We start from the raw sequence: 5052 nt of genomic DNA, 5'->3' as shown, positions 1-5052 counted from the left end.
CCAGGAACCACGCAAGAACCTGAAGAAAGTTTCCACGGGCTGGGCTTCCTCCGCGTGCAGGTCCTGGAAGTGTCTTGTCCGACCGTCTCCCTCTCCCAGAGGCAGTGTCGTCTCAGCATAACATCCCCCAAGACCAGTTTTCAACGTGCTAAATAATTCACCCACAGCGGCGGTCTGCCAGCCTCTGTCGCAAAGATGTCAGCTGACTCCCAAGATGAAATAATCCTTACTTCCTCTCTCTGATGACATGGAGCTCCTTAATTTTCCTGGCGAGGTCCACTCTCCTGTGAAATATTCATCACCCCGGAGCATTCCGCTCCCTTGGAAATTGCCCCCCTATCCCCCCCCCAAGATGAGAAATCCCGAGGGAGGAGGCGAGGGGGAAGTGGTCTGTTTGGAGGTGTCCGAGGCCACCCAGCCCCCTGACTCCCTCGGTGGCCCCTGTGCACAGCCAGCACGATGAGTCACGGTTGCCATAAATATTTTAAGGAGGTCTTTTAGACGGTGGTGGACAGACTGCAGCTATAATGCAATCTTCACCACCACCGCAAGCACTTCCTGGAAACCAGGGAAAGACGGCAGCTGTGCAGCCAGGGCCAGAAGGCAGAGCGGGCGGCAGGTCTTGTGGACAGGCCGGGCGGGGCTGGGGCTCCAGGACCAGGGGCAGAACTGGGTGTGGGAGAAGGTGGTGTTGCTGAGATCAAGCAGATGCCTGAGCCCCACCCCCAACTCTGTCACGCGGGGCCCTCCTGGGCAGCCCAGGAAAGTCAGGCTGTAAATGCTTCAGAAATAAATGTTTAGAAGAGTGAACTAGCGTTCAAACCAGCTTCGTCTGAGGTTCAGAAACCTCCGTTCAAGGGATTCCCGTCTCCACCCACATCATGATTTCCGCCTCGCTCTTTCTGGCACTTCTCAGTTTCTATTTCAGCTGGAAGAGAAAGCGCTGTGCCCACATTGATCGTGGGAAAGTCAGGCTCGTCACTTCCCACTGGATTTCAGACCAGATGGGTTCAGTTGGTGGCAGAAGTCTTGGGCCTGCTGGTCCCTCAACAGCCTCTGCTCACCCCTGAGCTGTCCTGGGCCAGGGTCTTCTGCCCAGCGCGCCCACCAGCACACCCACCCTTCTCCCTGAGTCCAACCCACACCCCCGTGTGGGGCAAAACAGCAGCTGAGAGAAAACCCAGAGAGTTTTGTATTCGAGTGACGTCTTAACCAGCCAACCAAGAGAGACGGCACTGTCCGGTCTTCTGCTGTGGGATACAGTGTACCTAGAAGCGTATCTTGCATATTCATAAAAGTTTCTTAGGCCTGAGGAATTGAGGAGCCTTTGAAACATGACAATTAGACCATAAAGACCCTTATGCGCATCTCAGATCTCTGGGAACATAGACCACCCTTTATTCACATAATCTTTTATCCATCCAAGGCCTGTGGGTCTGCGAGGGCAGCGAACAAGTACCACAGACCAGCGTGACACAAAGGAGACGAGTTGTCTCAGTCATGGTGTCCAGCGCCTGCTTCCCCTACGGCTGCAGGGAGGATGGGCCCCAGGCCGACACATCCTTGGCTTGTAGAAGGCTGTCTTTCCCGTGGGTCTCTCCCCATCATCTTCCTCTGCGTCCAAATTTCCCTTCTATAATGACGCGAGTCGTTGGATTAAGGCCCACCCTACTCCAGTACGACCTCATCTTAACTCATTACATCTGCAAGGACCCTGTTTGCAAATAAGGTCACATTCTGAGGCATTGGGGGTTAGGACCTCAACATAAATTGAGAGGGACACAACTCAGCCCATAACAGACCCTGTATTCATTCACTAGCCGCTGGACCATTTGCTTTCTGCAGGCACGGAACAGGGCCTGGGTCATCACTGCGTCCTAGGGACCCCACGGGCCTCAAACCTGGGCAGCAACCATGCCTTCTCAGCAGATGGACAAACGAGTTGCTACCAGGTTTCTCAGTAGGAGGACTGTGGGACTCAGCTCTCCTGTTGAACCCAGGGCCTGCCCAGCCCCTCTAACCCCACTGGAGGGCTCGGGCTCCCTCAGCCCCAGCCCGGGGAATGCTCCACGAGGCAGATGGAGAAGACGCCCAGCACGTCTTCAGAGCCCTTACTCCACTCCATGGGGAGCGAGCTCATGGTGCTCGGTCACTGCCCTTGGCCCCCAGGTGCCCAGCTTCCTGCTGCCAGCCTCGTTCACTCCAGTGTGGGCCGTCCAGCCCTCCCAGGGAGTCTTCACCACAGTCTGATCCCGTGTCCGCTTCTCAGTTTGCTCCCGATTCCTGGGTGGCGAGTGTGGTTTCCTCTCAGAACCACATGGAGACCAGGAACACGCTGGGGGGCAGCCCGAGGGCCCAGCGCCCTGCCACAGGGTGCTTCTCTCAGGGGACATGGCCGTCCCTCTCACTTTGGGAGCCATGCCATCACCCCCTGGGGCCGGCGCAGCACCGCCCTCCTGGGGCTCTTACATGGAGAGGCAGCCCAGTAAACACTCACGAGAGGCTGGGCGACGACCAGCGCACAGAGAAAAGTGAGGAGGGCAGGACATTTGGGGTGAGGCTCTTTCAGAGGCCTCTCTCAGGGGCAACATTGGAAGGGGACGTGAATGAAGTGAGGGACCAGCCGTGAGATGTCCAGGGAAGCAGCCCCCGGGCTGAGGAGCCGCGTGTGCCCAGGCCCTGTGTTGAGAACAGGTGGCAGGACGGTGGGCTGGGGACCCACCCACATCATGAGGACCATCCCAGAGTTCTAGGGTGTGGCCTGACCTGCATCTGAGAAGAGCCTCCAGTTGCTACATGAAGGCTGGATGGGGGCGGGAGTGCAGACACGGGGCGGGGGGAGGCTGTCAGGAGACCTCTGCCACATCCCAGGGACTCACAGTAGCCTGTCTGTGAGATCCTGGTTGAGGGGCAGAGGAGAAATTGGGTTCTGGTCTTTGCTGACAGGCTGGATGTTTGTGCAAGAGAGGAGCACCAAGGGTGACGCCAAAGCTTTCAGCTCGAGCAGCACCGACTGCTGGCTGGGGAAGACGTAGGAGAAGCAGACGGGAATGTGGGGTCGGGAGCTTGACGTGGGCCATCTTAGCACCGGTGGCTCAGCAGACATGCAAGCGCAGACACCGGGCAGACTCGGGGCGGGCATCCCGGGCTGGAGATGCAAATCTGGCAAATTTGATCATCAGATTGGGTGACACTGAGGGTTGTGGGGCTGAATGAGCCCAGAGGAGGAAGAGAAGACACCTGAGGAGCATCTGGTGGGTGAGAGAAGGAGCCACCAATGGGACAGCAAGGCTGAGCCATGAGGCAGAGGAGGCCCCAGGGAGGGGCTGATCATGTTGAGGCTGCTGGGAGCAGCATCGGGAGCTGACGGGGGGTGGTGGGCTCCAGGGCTGACCCCAGTGGTTCCATGAATGGGAATGGAGTAGGAGGGGCCGGCGTGACAGAAAGCAGGGCTGCCGGCGAGCCAAAGGGCTTTGTTCCCATGGGGAGCTGCCATGGTGCGTTGGTGCTTGTTGAAATGTCGGCAAAGGTTGTTTCTACATGGAGTTGCCCTGCTTTCTTCTTTGTGCTTTATTTTTAAGGGGAAATCTTTCCTGCCTTGTCCTTAGAACAGCAATTACTAAACTACCTCACTACCGGGGCCCACCCACATGCCCAACATGCCATGTCCACCTAGCCATCTCGCTCTGTTCCCACCACACTCCTGGGCCCTCACTGTGCTCCTCTAAACCCCACGTGTGGCCGCACTGCTGCACTGCCGTCACATCACAGATGCGAGCACTCCCGTGGGCTTCAGAGGGGCTCAGCCACCAGGATCCAACAGGTCGAATTTGGAAGTCTGGACAACAACCTTGATGATGACGAGGATCTCTGCCTCGGGGAGGCGAGGTCGCTGCAGGACGCAAGACGCATCCTTGCTCCTAACCAAACCCAGGGAGAGGCAGCCAGATGGCTAAGCGACGCCTCACAGATGCCAGGAAATCCCGGACACCTTCAATTTTGAGTGGAGTTCCCATGCAAAACGGAGGACACACCATGGACCTCATGCAAACCCCGTGGCTATTCGGGACCTGGCTGCCAGTTGGACCTTCAGGCTCCTGGGGACCCACAGGTGGGGCAGCAGCTCCCACAGGCTCAGGAGCAGACAGGTCAGAGGATGGGATGTTGGCAGCTGTGCCCTTGGTCCAGAAGCAGCCAAAGCTCCATGTGTGACCCTGGAAGTAGGAGAATTCTGCACAGCCACTTGTCCTGGCAGCAACTCCTGTCTCCCTCTCAACATCCTGCCTGTCACCAAGGGGCTGTGGCCTCCAGGGCGGAACCAGCAAATTCTCGTTTTGACCTCTGCCCCTCTACAGACAGAATGATTCTAGGGATGGTCATGAAACAGGACAAACAACGACAACGGCCAGAAAAGAAACAGAAATTTTCTGTTATCAAACTTCACGTATAGAATCATGCCAGTAAAATAAAAACAGAAAGGGATAAAAGTAAAACAAATATTACATTACCGAGAAAGGAAAAGAGCCTAGACTAATATTTATTAATCATGTGAATGTCTCTTTGACCAAACGGGGAATCCGACAGCACCCTATTCTGCTCGCTGTCTTAAACTTTGGACGTGGGCAAGCCCGGGGTGACCAGGTTCTGCAGCTTCGTCAGTCCTTGTGGTGGTTTCTCTTGACTCTAGAGTTTGAATTTAGAATTGCCTGCTCATGGTAATAATTAGCAAACCAAGTTTTAGCTGGCTTCACTGTTTTTCAATTCCCCAGGGACAGAGTCCTCATGCCTACACCGAGGGCCCGGTGCATCATCTCACAGCATGGCCCTGGGCAGACTCAGGACATAGAAGGACCGCTCGTTGAGGACAAACATTGCTCATAAAGCCCGGAGCTTTGGACTGGAGGCCGACTTTCACTAAAGCGCGTTACTCTGAGCAAATCTGTTCCAACGGATGCTCTGGTCCCTGCTGGTGCTGAGGCACCGCCCACAGCCTAATCCTTCCGCAGGCCAAGCTCATCTATCTCTGGCAGGTCCAGCACTCCATGGCCAAGC

Source organism: Equus quagga, chromosome 8 (genome assembly GCF_021613505.1).
Source record: "Equus quagga isolate Etosha38 chromosome 8, UCLA_HA_Equagga_1.0, whole genome shotgun sequence".
NCBI classification, from domain to species: domain Eukaryota; kingdom Metazoa; phylum Chordata; class Mammalia; order Perissodactyla; family Equidae; genus Equus; species Equus quagga.
Note: the sequence above shows the minus strand (reverse complement) of the source record.